This window comes from Microcebus murinus, unplaced genomic scaffold (assembly GCF_040939455.1).
Source record: "Microcebus murinus isolate Inina unplaced genomic scaffold, M.murinus_Inina_mat1.0 scaf007_hap2_Mmur4.0, whole genome shotgun sequence".
In the NCBI taxonomy this organism is placed as follows: domain Eukaryota; kingdom Metazoa; phylum Chordata; class Mammalia; order Primates; family Cheirogaleidae; genus Microcebus; species Microcebus murinus.
Window position 1 is genome coordinate 466380 of NW_027438953.1, and position 15266 is coordinate 481645.

The following is a 15266-nucleotide window of genomic DNA, read 5'->3' on the forward strand; positions in this document are numbered from 1 at the left end:
TGCCGGCACCGCTTCGTGGGGGCCGGGACCCTCCTCCGTGTCCTCCTGTGGCCCAGTCCAAGGGGCCTGGGCCTGGCCGGGGCTGCATTGGACCCCGACCACCCTGGCGTGTGGACTCGCTAAAAATCGGCCATTAGATATTGGATTCCAGCTTCCTTGAGGTCATTTCACTAATGAGTGCACCGGAAAGAGTTTCCTAATCCATCTGTGAGGGTGGCAACTGAAAGAGAATTTGAAAGCTGACAGAATAGGCGAGGGAAGGCATAGGAGATTTCCACACCCAGCAAGGAAGACTTTCCCGAAATGGAAGAAAGAAACGAGCAAACAGAGACACCGGTAGCCCGCCCGGAAAAGAGTCTGCCCCTGAGAGAAAGCACCCTGACCAGGTTCACCCGTGGGTGGGTGGCGAGCTAGCGGCATTCAGAAGAGCGAGGCCCGCAGTCTGTGCGGAAGACACCTGCGCTCGGGTGTGTGTGGCGGCGTGATTCACAAGCAGTTCTAGATGTTAAACCCAGGAGAAGCCAGGGAGTTCCCAACGCCCCAGGTGTCCTCAGCCCACGACTGGCTGCTGTGGGAATGCGAAGCCCGGCTCCTTGTCTCAGAGCGGGGTTCCCAGGAGGATCAGGCTGAAGCTGGGACTTGGCCTCAAAGTGTCCCCTCGCATGGCCACCCCCTTCCCCTTCCTGCTCCTCTACTCCTGGTGCCCCTCCATCCAGGGGCCAGACCTTAAAGAGTCACCGCAAGAGAATCCTGGTCCCAAAGGAGCCTTCTGGGGGACCGGTGCTGAGAGAGGTTGTGGGCATGGCCCGCTGGGGCTCTGCCCGACCCAGGGCTGAGAGATGCAACCTCCCAGCTCTGGGTCCCTGCAGGAAGTGTTGGCAAGCACAGGGCCGGTCCTCCAAAGGCCCAGGTGCAGGGAGCCCAGGCCAAGCAGCCTGTGGAAGAAGCCACTTGCCGTGCCACCCCGGGAACAGGACTGCAGGCCCCGGCCCTTCCCACCTCCTCCTCCTCCTCCTCCTCCTCCCCCCCGCCCCGCCCCCACAGGGCACAGGGCTCAGAGACACCTCAGACTCTTGCTACCCAAAGTGCAAAGGGCATCAGTTGCTCCTCCAAACCCCCGCCCAGCAGACCGCGTCGTCCAGCCAGCCCCCGGGCCTCCCTGGGGTGCCCAGCACAAAAGTGCAGACACCCACCGGACCCTCAATCTCAGCTTTCGGATGCTTTTGCCACTCTAAGGACCCGCAGGCCCGCTGGGCCTTCGGGCAGGACAGAGAGCCCCGGAATCCGACGTGGAGAGCTGCGTGTACGTCCCCATCAGGAGGCGGTCCCCACCTCCGCGGCTCTCCCCTTGCGGGGAGCGGCAGCCGGCAGCCGCAGGGCCTCAGGGAAGACACCAGGCTGGGCCCCCGCGGCACAGCGGGGGCACGTCCCCCCGCACGCGACTTAGGGACGGCTGCTGGAGACTGCTGCGGCCACCCTGCTGCCGGGTTTCTGGAGGGCTTCCTGGAAGCAGCGTCCACACCAAGCCCTTGGAAGGCCCAGGCGACGGAGGAGCCGGTCAGGCAGGGGCCGAGGACGGTGAGAGGCCGGGCGGGAAGGAGCATGTCAGGCCGGGGCAGAGGACGGTGACACGCCGGGCGGGGAGGAGCCGGTCAGGCGGGGGCCCAGGACAGTGACGGGCCTGGCCGGGGAGGAGTGCGTCAGGCAGGGGCAGAGGTGACGGGCTGGGTAAGGGGTAGGGTGACAGTTAGGGCACAATTCACAATCCCAAAGATGTGGAAGCGACCCGAGTGCCCATCCATCCAGGAGTGCATTAATAAAATGTGGCGCGTGGACACCACGGAGTGCCATTCGGCTGTGAGGAGCAGCGGTGAGAGGGCGCCTCTCGTGTTCTCCTGGCCAGAGCTGGAACCCGTTCCAGTAAGCCGAGTATCCCAAGAATGGACACACGAGCACCACGTGCTCGCGCTCACCAGCAAACTGGTACGAACGGATGGACACCTAAGTGGACAGAGAGGAATCACCTTCGTCGGGTGGGTGTCGGGCGGGTGGGGGGAGGGATGGGCATACACATCCGTTAGGGATGGGGTGGGTGCGCACCGACTGGGGGATGGGCGCGCTTGAAGCTCTGACCCGAGGGTGGAGGCTTGGAGAGGGCGACGTACCCGACCTTAACATTGGTGCCCCCACGATACGCTGGGACAACATGAGAGGTATCTGAATAAGAACACAGGGGGGAGGGGGGCACGGGCAACACATGTCACCTGAATACTTGTACTCCCATCATCTGCTTGAAAAGAGAGAGAAAAGAAAATGCAATAATAGAGGTAAGAGACACTTTTTAAAAATGATGAATCCGAAGAGAAAAGTAAAAGGAGGCCTGTGGAGCAGGTCTGGGTGTGACTCCGGATCCCCCAACATCAGGTGCCACCACCAAAGATTCCTACGTGTAGCCCATAGAACCCCAAAAGCAACGGGACGAGTTCTGGTCACATACTCCCTCAAAATGACATCCTGGCCTTCTTCTGGAACTCCCTCCCCTCTCAGATTCTCAAGGTTTCCTCCAACGTGTCGGTTCCCACAGAGCAGACCTTGGGTCTGAGACCTGACAGTCCAGATGCCACGCGTGCTGCCGCGTGGCGGCGGTGTCGCGGCTTGGGACAAGAGGAGGCCCCACGGTGCGGGCTGGGGCGCCAGGCACCGCGGCGGGCGCTGAGGGTGGGGGTCACCCCCACCCCGGGCCGCCGCCGCGCTCCCAGAAAGGGAACAGAACAGGAGGCAAAAAAAAAAAAAAAAAAAAAAAAAACCAGAAGAAGCCTAAGGCACCCGGTATTCCCAGGCGGTCTCCCATCCAAGTACTAAGGAGGCCCGACCCTGCTTAGCTTCCCAGACCAGACGAGCTCGGGGGCGTTCGGGGTGGTGTGGCCCTAGACGGTGGAGGGCGCCCCTGCCCCGCTCAAGAAGCCGAGCCTCTCTGCGCTTTCCCCCCGCCGCCGCCGCCGCCGCCGCCGCCGCCGCCGCCGCCGCCGCCGCCGCCGCCGCCGCCGCCGCCGCCGCCGCCTCCTCCCGCCCCAGGCCCCGCGCCGGGCCGGGTCCGGTGTGCTCCGAGGGTCGGGGGTGACGGGCGGGGCGGGGCGGGGCGGGGCGGGGCGGGGGGGCTGTCTCTCTATACACACACACACACTCACACTCACGCACACTCACACAAGATGCGCCTCCACGGCTGGACTCGCCAAGGTGGAGCCCTCCCAGCCCCCCTCGTCTCCTCGCCTGGCCTCCTTCACGTACCCGCTGCCCACCCCCGGCGCCTCGCCGCCGCTGACTGCGCACGCGCACGCCCTTTGACCCCAGCCAGGGGCCGCCCTCCGCCACAACCCCTTTCAGCTGCGGCCCCCCTCGCCCTGTGGGTGGGCTGCCGCCTATTCCCCCGGGCCAGGGCTGGGGCACAGCCAGTGTATGGGGCGTCTCTCTCTGGGGATGTGTCCCATGGGTGGGGTGGGGTGGCGTGGTTTGGGGGGCGCTGAAGAAATCAGTCCCCTCCATCTCCTACCTCTGGAAAACTCCTAAGCCCGTGGAGAACTGCCGGCACCGCTTCGTGGGGGCCGGGACCCTCCTCCGTGTCCTCCTGTGGCCCAGTCCAAGGGGCCTGGGCCTGGCCGGGGCTGCATTGGACCCCGACCCCGTGTGGACTCGCTAAAAATCGGCCATTAGATATTGGATTCCAGCTTCCTTGAGGTCATTTCACTAATGAGTGCACCGGAAAGAGTTTCCTAATCCATCTGTGAGGGTGGCAACTGAAAGAGAATTTGAAAGCTGACAGAATAGGCGAGGGAAGGCATAGGAGATTTCCACACCCAGCAAGGAAGACTTTCCCGAAATGGAAGAAAGAAACGAGCAAACAGAGACACCGGTAGCCCGCCCGGAAAAGAGTCTGCCCCTGAGAGAAAGCACCCTGACCAGGTTCACCCGTGGGTGGGTGGCGAGCTAGCGGCATTCAGAAGAGCGAGGCCCGCAGTCTGTGCGGAAGACACCTGCGCTCGGGTGTGTGTGGCGGCGCGATTCCCAAGCAGCTCTAGATGTTAAACCAAGGAGAAGCCAGGGAGTTCCCAACGCCCCAGGTGTCCTCAGCCCACGACTGGCTGCTGTGGGAATGCGAAGCCCGGCTCCTTGTCTCAGAGCGGGGTTCCCAGGAGGATCAGGCTGAAGCTGGGACTTGGCCTCAAAGTGTCCCCTCGCATGGCCACCCCCTTCCCCTTCCTGCTCCTCCACTCCTGGTGCCCCTCCATCCAGGAGCCAGACCTTAAAGAGTCACCGCAAGAGAATCCTGGTCCCAAAGGAGCCTTCTGGGGGACCGGTGCTGAGAGAGGTTGTGGGCATGGCCCGCTGGGGCTCTGCCCGACCCAGGGCTGAGAGATGCCACCTCCCAGCTCTGGGTCCCTGCAGGAAGTGTTGGCAAGCACAGGGCCGGTCCTCCAAAGGCCCAGGTGCAGGGAGCCCAGGCCAAGCAGCCTGTGGAAGAAGCCACTTGCCGTGCCACCCCGGGAACAGGACTGCAGGCCCCGGCCCTTCCCACCTCCTCCTCCTCCTCCTCCTCCTCCTCCCCCCCGCCCCGCCCCCACAGGGCACAGGGCTCAGAGACACCTCAGACTCTTGCTACCCAAAGTGCAAAGGGCATCAGTTGCTCCTCCAAACCCCCCGCCCAGCAGACCGCGTCGTCCAGCCAGCCCCCGGGCCTCCCTGGGGTGCCCAGCACAAAAGTGCAGACACCCACCGGACCCTCAATCTCAGCTTTCGGATGCTTTTGCCACTCTAAGGACCCGCAGGCCCGCTGGGCCTTCGGGCAGGACAGAGAGCCCCGGAATCCGACGTGGAGAGCTGCGTGTACGTCCCCATCAGGAGGCGGTCCCCACCTCCGCGGCTCTCCCCTTGCGGGGAGCGGCAGCCGGCAGCCGCAGGGCCTCAGGGAAGACACCAGGCTGGGCCCCCGCGGCACAGCGGGGGCACGTCCCCCCGCACGCGACTTAGGGACGGCTGCTGGAGACTGCTGCGGCCACCCTGCTGCCGGGTTTCTGGAGGGCTTCCTGGAAGCAGCGTCCACACCAAGCCCTTGGAAGGCCCAGGCGACGGAGGAGCCGGTCAGGCAGGGGCCGAGGACGGTGAGAGGCCGGGCGGGAAGGAGCATGTCAGGCCGGGGCAGAGGACGGTGACACGCCGGGCGGGGAGGAGCCGGTCAGGCGGGGGCCCAGGACAGTGACGGGCCTGGCCGGGGAGGAGTGCGTCAGGCAGGGGCAGAGGTGACGGGCTGGGTAAGGGGTAGGGTGACAGTTAGGGCACAATTCACAATCCCAAAGATGTGGAAGCGACCCGAGTGCCCATCCATCCAGGAGTGCATTAATAAAATGTGGCGCGTGGACACCACGGAGTGCCATTCGGCTGTGAGGAGCAGCGGTGAGAGGGCGCCTCTCGTGTTCTCCTGGCCAGAGCTGGAACCCGTTCCAGTAAGCCGAGTATCCCAAGAATGGACACACGAGCACCACGTGCTCGCGCTCACCAGCAAACTGGTACGAACGGATGGACACCTAAGTGGACAGAGAGGAATCACCTTCGTCGGGTGGGTGTCGGGCGGGTGGGGGGAGGGATGGGCATACACATCCGTTAGGGATGGGGTGGGTGCGCACCGACTGGGGGATGGGCGCGCTTGAAGCTCTGACCCGAGGGTGGAGGCTTGGAGAGGGCGACGTACCCGACCTTAACATTGGTGCCCCCACGATACGCTGGGACAACATGAGAGGTATCTGAATAAGAACACAGGGGGGAGGGGGGCACGGGCAACACATGTCACCTGAATACTTGTACTCCCATCATCTGCTTGAAAAGAGAGAGAAAAGAAAATGCAATAATAGAGGTAAGAGACACTTTTTAAAAATGATGAATCCGAAGAGAAAAGTAAAAGGAGGCCTGTGGAGCAGGTCTGGGTGTGACTCCGGATCCCCCAACATCAGGTGCCACCACCAAAGATTCCTACGTGTAGCCCATAGAACCCCAAAAGCAACGGGACGAGTTCTGGTCACATACTCCCTCAAAATGACATCCTGGCCTTCTTCTGGAACTCCCTCCCCTCTCAGACTCTCAAGGTTTCCTCCAGCGTGTCGGTTCCCACAGAGCAGACCTTGGGTCTGAGACCTGACAGTCCAGATGCCACGCGTGCTGCCGCGTGGCGGCGGTGTCGCGGCTTGGGACAAGAGGAGGCCCCACGGTGCGGGCTGGGGCGCCAGGCACCGCGGCGGGCGCTGAGGGTGGGGGTCACCCCCACCCCGGGCCGCCGCCGCGCTCCCAGAAAGGGAACAGGAGGCAAAAAAAAAAAAAAAAAAACCAGAAGAAGCCTAAGGCACCCGGTATTCCCAAGCGGTCTCCCATCCAAGTACTAAGGAGGCCCGACCCTGCTTAGCTTCCCAGACCAGACGAGCTCGGGGGCGTTCGGGGTGGTGTGGCCCTAGACGGCGGAGGGCGCCCCTGCCCCGCTCAAGAAGCCGAGCCTCTCTGCGCTTTCCCGCCGCCGCCGCCGCCTCCTCCCGCCCCAGGCCCCGCGCCGGGCCGGGTCCGGTGTGCTCCGAGGGTCGGGGGTGACGGGCGGGGCGGGGCGGGGTGGGGCGGGGCGCGGGGCTGTCTCTCTATACACACACACACTCACACTCACGCACACTCACACAATATGCGCCTCCACGGCTGGACTCGCCAAGGTGGAGCCCTCCCAGCCCCCCTCGTCTCCTTGCCTGGCCTCCTTCACATACCCGCTGCCCACCCCCGCGCCTCGCCGCCGCTGACTGCGCACGCGCTGGACGCTCGCCCTTTGACCCCAGCCAGGGGCCGCCCTCCCCCACAACCCCTTTCATCTGCGGCCCCCCTCGCCCTTTGGGTGGGCTGCCGCCTATTCCCCCGGGCCAGGGCTGGGGCACAGCCAGTGTATGGGGCGTCTCTCTCTGGGGATGTGTCCCATGGGTGGGGTGGGGTGGCGTGGTTTGGGGGGCGCTGAAGAAATCAGTCCCCTCCATCTCCTACCTCTGGAAAACGCCCAAGCCCGTGGAGAACTGCCGGCACCGCTTCGTGGGGGCCGGGACCCTCCTCCGTGTCCTCCTGTGGCCCAGTCCAAGGGGCCTGGGCCTGCCCGGGGCTGCATTGGACCCCGACCACCCTGGCGTGTGGACTCGCTAAAAATCGGCCATTAGATATTGGATTCCAGCTTCCTTGAGGTCATTTCACTAATGAGTGCACCGGAAAGAGTTTCCTAATCCATCTGTGAGGGTGGCAACTGAAAGAGAATTTGAAAGCTGACAGAATAGGCGAGGGAAGGCATAGGAGATTTCCACACCCAGCAAGGAAGACTTTCCCGAAATGGAAGAAAGAAACGAGCAAACAGAGACACCGGTAGCCCGCCCGGAAAAGAGTCTGCCCCTGAGAGAAAGCACCCTGACCAGGTTCACCCGTGGGTGTGTGGCGAGCTAGCGGCATTCAGAAGAGCGAGGCCCGCAGTCTGTGCGGAAGACACCTGCGCTCGGGTGTGTGTGGCGGCGCGATTCCCAAGCAGCTCTAGATGTTAAACCAAGGAGAAGCCAGGGAGTTCCCAACGCCCCAGGTGTCCTCAGCACACGACTGGCTGCTGTGGGAATGCGAAGCCCGGCTCCTTGTCTCAGAGCGGGGTTCCCAGGAGGATCAGGCTGAAGCTGGGACTTGGCCTCAAAGTGTCCCTTCGCATGGCCACCCCCTTCCCCTTCCTGCTCCTCCACTCCTGGTGCCCCTCCATCCAGGGGCCAGACCTTAAAGAGTCACCGCAAGAGAATCCTGGTCCCAAAGGAGCCTTCTGGGGGACCGGTGCTGAGAGAGGTTGTGGGCATGGCCCGCTGGGGCTCTGCCCGACCCAGGGCTGAGAGATGCCACCTCCCAGCTCTGGGTCCCTGCAGGAAGTGTTGGCAAGCACAGGGCCGGTCCTCCAAAGGCCCAGGTGCAGGGAGCCCAGGCCAAGCAGCCTGTGGAAGAAGCCACTTGCCGTGCCACCCCGGGAACAGGACTGCAGGCCCCGGCCCTTCCCACCTCCTCCTCCTCCTCCTCCTCCTCCCCCCCGCCCCGCCCCCACAGGGCACAGGGCTCAGAGACACCTCAGACTCTTGCTACCCAAAGTGCAAAGGGCATCAGTTGCTCCTCCAAACCCCCGCCCAGCAGACCGCGTCGTCCAGCCAGCCCCCGGGCCTCCCTGGGGTGCCCAGCACAAAAGTGCAGACACCCACCGGACCCTCAATCTCAGCTTTCGGATGCTTTTGCCACTCTAAGGACCCGCAGGCCCGCTGGGCCTTCGGGCAGGACAGAGAGCCCCGGAATCCGACGTGGAGAGCTGCGTGTACGTCCCCATCAGGAGGCGGTCCCCACCTCCGCGGCTCTCCCCTTGCGGGGAGCGGCAGCCGGCAGCCGCAGGGCCTCAGGGAAGACACCAGGCTGGGCCCCCGCGGCACAGCGGGGGCACGTCCCCCCGCACGCGACTTAGGGACGGCTGCTGGAGACTGCTGCGGCCACCCTGCTGCCGGGTTTCTGGAGGGCTTCCTGGAAGCAGCGTCCACACCAAGCCCTTGGAAGGCCCAGGCGACGGAGGAGCCGGTCAGGCAGGGGCCGAGGACGGTGAGAGGCCGGGCGGGAAGGAGCATGTCAGGCCGGGGCAGAGGACGGTGACACGCCGGGCGGGGAGGAGCCGGTCAGGCGGGGGCCCAGGACAGTGACGGGCCTGGCCGGGGAGGAGTGCGTCAGGCAGGGGCAGAGGTGACGGGCTGGGTAAGGGGTAGGGTGACAGTTAGGGCACAATTCACAATCCCAAAGATGTGGAAGCGACCCGAGTGCCCATCCATCCAGGAGTGCATTAATAAAATGTGGCGCGTGGACACCACGGAGTGCCATTCGGCTGTGAGGAGCAGCGGTGAGAGGGCACCTCTCGTGTTCTCCTGGCCAGAGCTGGAACCCGTTCCAGTAAGCCGAGTATCCCAAGAATGGACACACGAGCACCACGTGCTCGCGCTCACCAGCAAACTGGTACGAACGGATGGACACCTAAGTGGACAGAGAGGAATCACCTTCGTCGGGTGGGTGTCGGGCGGGTGGGGGGAGGGATGGGCATACACATCCGTTAGGGATGGGGTGGGTGCGCACCGACTGGGGGATGGGCGCGCTTGAAGCTCTGACCCGAGGGTGGAGGCTTGGAGAGGGCGACGTACCCGACCTTAACATTGGTGCCCCCACGATACGCTGGGACAACATGAGAGGTATCTGAATAAGAACACAGGGGGGAGGGGGGCACGGGCAACACATGTCACCTGAATACTTGTACTCCCATCATCTGCTTGAAAAGAGAGAGAAAAGAAAATGCAATAATAGAGGTAAGAGACACTTTTTAAAAATAATGAATCCGAAGAGAAAAGTAAAAGGAGGCCTGTGGAGCAGGTCTGGGTGTGACTCCGGATCCCCCAACATCAGGTGCCACCACCAAAGATTCCTACGTGTAGCCCATAGAACCCCAAAAGCAACGGGACGAGTTCTGGTCACATACTCCCTCAAAATGACATCCTGGCCTTCTTCTGGAACTCCCTCCCCTCTCAGATTCTCAAGGTTTCCTCCAACGTGTCGGTTCCCACAGAGCAGACCTTGGGTCTGAGACCTGACAGTCCAGATGCCACGCGTGCTGCCGCGTGGCGGCGGTGTCGCGGCTTGGGACAAGAGGAGGCCCCACGGTGCGGGCTGGGGCGCCAGGCACCGCGGCGGGCGCTGAGGGTGGGGGTCACCCCCACCCCGGGCCGCCGCCGCGCTCCCAGAAAGGGAACAGAACAGGAGGCAAAAAAAAAAAAAAAAAAAAAAACCAGAAGAAGCCTAAGGCACCCGGTATTCCCAGGCGGTCTCCCATCCAAGTACTAAGGAGGCCCGACCCTGCTTAGCTTCCCAGACCAGACGAGCTCGGGGGCGTTCGGGGTGGTGTGGCCCTAGACGGTGGAGGGCGCCCCTGCCCCGCTCAAGAAGCCGAGCCTCTCTGCGCTTTCCCCCCGCCGCCGCCGCCGCCGCCGCCGCCGCCGCCGCCGCCGCCGCCGCCGCCTCCTCCCGCCCCAGGCCCCGCGCCGGGCCGGGTCCGGTGTGCTCCGAGGGTCGGGGGTGACGGGCGGGGCGGGGCGGGGTGGGGCGGGGCGGGGGGGCTGTCTCTCTATACACACACACACACTCACACTCACGCACACTCACACAAGATGCGCCTCCACGGCTGGACTCGCCAAGGTGGAGCCCTCCCAGCCCCCCTAGTCTCCTCGCCTGGCCTCCTTCACGTACCCGCTGCCCACCCCCGGCGCCTCGCCGCCGCTGACTGCGCACGCGCACGCCCTTTGACCCCAGCCAGGGGCCGCCCTCCGCCACAACCCCTTTCAGCTGCGGCCCCCCTCGCCCTGTGGGTGGGCTGCCGCCTATTCCCCCGGGCCAGGGCTGGGGCACAGCCAGTGTATGGGGCGTCTCTCTCTGGGGATGTGTCCCATGGGTGGGGTGGGGTGGCGTGGTTTGGGGGGCGCTGAAGAAATCAGTCCCCTCCATCTCCTACCTCTGGAAAACTCCTAAGCCCGTGGAGAACTGCCGGCACCGCTTCGTGGGGGCCGGGACCCTCCTCCGTGTCCTCCTGTGGCCCAGTCCAAGGGGCCTGGGCCTGGCCGGGGCTGCATTGGACCCCGACCCCGTGTGGACTCGCTAAAAATCGGCCATTAGATATTGGATTCCAGCTTCCTTGAGGTCATTTCACTAATGAGTGCACCGGAAAGAGTTTCCTAATCCATCTGTGAGGGTGGCAACTGAAAGAGAATTTGAAAGCTGACAGAATAGGCGAGGGAAGGCATAGGAGATTTCCACACCCAGCAAGGAAGACTTTCCCGAAATGGAAGAAAGAAACGAGCAAACAGAGACACCGGTAGCCCGCCCGGAAAAGAGTCTGCCCCTGAGAGAAAGCACCCTGACCAGGTTCACCCGTGGGTGGGTGGCGAGCTAGCGGCATTCAGAAGAGCGAGGCCCGCAGTCTGTGCGGAAGACACCTGCGCTCGGGTGTGTGTGGCGGCGCGATTCCCAAGCAGCTCTAGATGTTAAACCAAGGAGAAGCCAGGGAGTTCCCAACGCCCCAGGTGTCCTCAGCCCACGACTGGCTGCTGTGGGAATGCGAAGCCCGGCTCCTTGTCTCAGAGCGGGGTTCCCAGGAGGATCAGGCTGAAGCTGGGACTTGGCCTCAAAGTGTCCCCTCGCATGGCCACCCCCTTCCCCTTCCTGCTCCTCCACTCCTGGTGCCCCTCCATCCAGGAGCCAGACCTTAAAGAGTCACCGCAAGAGAATCCTGGTCCCAAAGGAGCCTTCTGGGGGACCGGTGCTGAGAGAGGTTGTGGGCATGGCCCGCTGGGGCTCTGCCCGACCCAGGGCTGAGAGATGCCACCTCCCAGCTCTGGGTCCCTGCAGGAAGTGTTGGCAAGCACAGGGCCGGTCCTCCAAAGGCCCAGGTGCAGGGAGCCCAGGCCAAGCAGCCTGTGGAAGAAGCCACTTGCCGTGCCACCCCGGGAACAGGACTGCAGGCCCCGGCCCTTCCCACCTCCTCCTCCTCCTCCTCCTCCTCCTCCCCCCCGCCCCGCCCCCACAGGGCACAGGGCTCAGAGACACCTCAGACTCTTGCTACCCAAAGTGCAAAGGGCATCAGTTGCTCCTCCAAACCCCCCGCCCAGCAGACCGCGTCGTCCAGCCAGCCCCCGGGCCTCCCTGGGGTGCCCAGCACAAAAGTGCAGACACCCACCGGACCCTCAATCTCAGCTTTCGGATGCTTTTGCCACTCTAAGGACCCGCAGGCCCGCTGGGCCTTCGGGCAGGACAGAGAGCCCCGGAATCCGACGTGGAGAGCTGCGTGTACGTCCCCATCAGGAGGCGGTCCCCACCTCCGCGGCTCTCCCCTTGCGGGGAGCGGCAGCCGGCAGCCGCAGGGCCTCAGGGAAGACACCAGGCTGGGCCCCCGCGGCACAGCGGGGGCACGTCCCCCCGCACGCGACTTAGGGACGGCTGCTGGAGACTGCTGCGGCCACCCTGCTGCCGGGTTTCTGGAGGGCTTCCTGGAAGCAGCGTCCACACCAAGCCCTTGGAAGGCCCAGGCGACGGAGGAGCCGGTCAGGCAGGGGCCGAGGACGGTGAGAGGCCGGGCGGGAAGGAGCATGTCAGGCCGGGGCAGAGGACGGTGACACGCCGGGCGGGGAGGAGCCGGTCAGGCGGGGGCCCAGGACAGTGACGGGCCTGGCCGGGGAGGAGTGCGTCAGGCAGGGGCAGAGGTGACGGGCTGGGTAAGGGGTAGGGTGACAGTTAGGGCACAATTCACAATCCCAAAGATGTGGAAGCGACCCGAGTGCCCATCCATCCAGGAGTGCATTAATAAAATGTGGCGCGTGGACACCACGGAGTGCCATTCGGCTGTGAGGAGCAGCGGTGAGAGGGCGCCTCTCGTGTTCTCCTGGCCAGAGCTGGAACCCGTTCCAGTAAGCCGAGTATCCCAAGAATGGACACACGAGCACCACGTGCTCGCGCTCACCAGCAAACTGGTACGAACGGATGGACACCTAAGTGGACAGAGAGGAATCACCTTCGTCGGGTGGGTGTCGGGCGGGTGGGGGGAGGGATGGGCATACACATCCGTTAGGGATGGGGTGGGTGCGCACCGACTGGGGGATGGGCGCGCTTGAAGCTCTGACCCGAGGGTGGAGGCTTGGAGAGGGCGACGTACCCGACCTTAACATTGGTGCCCCCACGATACGCTGGGACAACATGAGAGGTATCTGAATAAGAACACAGGGGGGAGGGGGGCACGGGCAACACATGTCACCTGAATACTTGTACTCCCATCATCTGCTTGAAAAGAGAGAGAAAAGAAAATGCAATAATAGAGGTAAGAGACACTTTTTAAAAATGATGAATCCGAAGAGAAAAGTAAAAGGAGGCCTGTGGAGCAGGTCTGGGTGTGACTCCGGATCCCCCAACATCAGGTGCCACCACCAAAGATTCCTACGTGTAGCCCATAGAACCCCAAAAGCAACGGGACGAGTTCTGGTCACATACTCCCTCAAAATGACATCCTGGCCTTCTTCTGGAACTCCCTCCCCTCTCAGACTCTCAAGGTTTCCTCCAGCGTGTCGGTTCCCACAGAGCAGACCTTGGGTCTGAGACCTGACAGTCCAGATGCCACGCGTGCTGCCGCGTGGCGGCGGTGTCGCGGCTTGGGACAAGAGGAGGCCCCACGGTGCGGGCTGGGGCGCCAGGCACCGCGGCGGGCGCTGAGGGTGGGGGTCACCCCCACCCCGGGCCGCCGCCGCGCTCCCAGAAAGGGAACAGGAGGCAAAAAAAAAAAAAAAAAAACCAGAAGAAGCCTAAGGCACCCGGTATTCCCAAGCGGTCTCCCATCCAAGTACTAAGGAGGCCCGACCCTGCTTAGCTTCCCAGACCAGACGAGCTCGGGGGCGTTCGGGGTGGTGTGGCCCTAGACGGCGGAGGGCGCCCCTGCCCCGCTCAAGAAGCCGAGCCTCTCTGCGCTTTCCCGCCGCCGCCGCCGCCTCCTCCCGCCCCAGGCCCCGCGCCGGGCCGGGTCCGGTGTGCTCCGAGGGTCGGGGGTGACGGGCGGGGCGGGGCGGGGTGGGGCGGGGCGCGGGGCTGTCTCTCTATACACACACACACTCACACTCACGCACACTCACACAATATGCGCCTCCACGGCTGGACTCGCCAAGGTGGAGCCCTCCCAGCCCCCCTCGTCTCCTTGCCTGGCCTCCTTCACATACCCGCTGCCCACCCCCGCGCCTCGCCGCCGCTGACTGCGCACGCGCTGGACGCTCGCCCTTTGACCCCAGCCAGGGGCCGCCCTCCCCCACAACCCCTTTCATCTGCGGCCCCCCTCGCCCTTTGGGTGGGCTGCCGCCTATTCCCCCGGGCCAGGGCTGGGGCACAGCCAGTGTATGGGGCGTCTCTCTCTGGGGATGTGTCCCATGGGTGGGGTGGGGTGGCGTGGTTTGGGGGGCGCTGAAGAAATCAGTCCCCTCCATCTCCTACCTCTGGAAAACGCCCAAGCCCGTGGAGAACTGCCGGCACCGCTTCGTGGGGGCCGGGACCCTCCTCCGTGTCCTCCTGTGGCCCAGTCCAAGGGGCCTGGGCCTGCCCGGGGCTGCATTGGACCCCGACCACCCTGGCGTGTGGACTCGCTAAAAATCGGCCATTAGATATTGGATTCCAGCTTCCTTGAGGTCATTTCACTAATGAGTGCACCGGAAAGAGTTTCCTAATCCATCTGTGAGGGTGGCAACTGAAAGAGAATTTGAAAGCTGACAGAATAGGCGAGGGAAGGCATAGGAGATTTCCACACCCAGCAAGGAAGACTTTCCCGAAATGGAAGAAAGAAACGAGCAAACAGAGACACCGGTAGCCCGCCCGGAAAAGAGTCTGCCCCTGAGAGAAAGCACCCTGACCAGGTTCACCCGTGGGTGTGTGGCGAGCTAGCGGCATTCAGAAGAGCGAGGCCCGCAGTCTGTGCGGAAGACACCTGCGCTCGGGTGTGTGTGGCGGCGCGATTCCCAAGCAGCTCTAGATGTTAAACCAAGGAGAAGCCAGGGAGTTCCCAACGCCCCAGGTGTCCTCAGCACACGACTGGCTGCTGTGGGAATGCGAAGCCCGGCTCCTTGTCTCAGAGCGGGGTTCCCAGGAGGATCAGGCTGAAGCTGGGACTTGGCCTCAAAGTGTCCCTTCGCATGGCCACCCCCTTCCCCTTCCTGCTCCTCCACTCCTGGTGCCCCTCCATCCAGGGGCCAGACCTTAAAGAGTCACCGCAAGAGAATCCTGGTCCCAAAGGAGCCTTCTGGGGGACCGGTGCTGAGAGAGGTTGTGGGCATGGCCCGCTGGGGCTCTGCCCGACCCAGGGCTGAGAGATGCCACCTCCCAGCTCTGGGTCCCTGCAGGAAGTGTTGGCAAGCACAGGGCCGGTCCTCCAAAGGCCCAGGTGCAGGGAGCCCAGGCCAAGCAGCCTGTGGAAGAAGCCACTTGCCGTGCCACCCCGGGAACAGGACTGCAGGCCCCGGCCCTTCCCACCTCCTCCTCCTCCTCCTCCTCCTCCCCCCCGCCCCGCCCCCACAGGGCACAGGGCTCAGAGACACCTCAGACTCTTGCTACCCAAAGTGCAAAGGGCATCAGTTGCTCCTCCAAAC

The 15266-nt window shown here is 63.8% G+C and overlaps 4 pseudogenes; all 4 read right to left on the reverse strand.

Annotated features, from left to right (window-relative positions):
* Positions 1 to 2814: 2814 nt before the first annotated feature.
* On the reverse strand, positions 2815 to 2933 carry LOC142866846 (uncharacterized; annotated as a pseudogene).
* Positions 2934 to 6380: 3447 nt separating this feature from the next.
* Positions 6381 to 6499, reverse strand: LOC142866893 (uncharacterized; annotated as a pseudogene).
* A 3401-nt stretch (positions 6500 to 9900) lies between these two features.
* LOC142866847 (uncharacterized) lies at positions 9901 to 10019 on the reverse strand (annotated as a pseudogene).
* Positions 10020 to 13442: 3423 nt separating this feature from the next.
* On the reverse strand, positions 13443 to 13561 carry LOC142866895 (uncharacterized; annotated as a pseudogene).
* Between the last annotated feature and the right edge of the window lie 1705 nt (positions 13562 to 15266).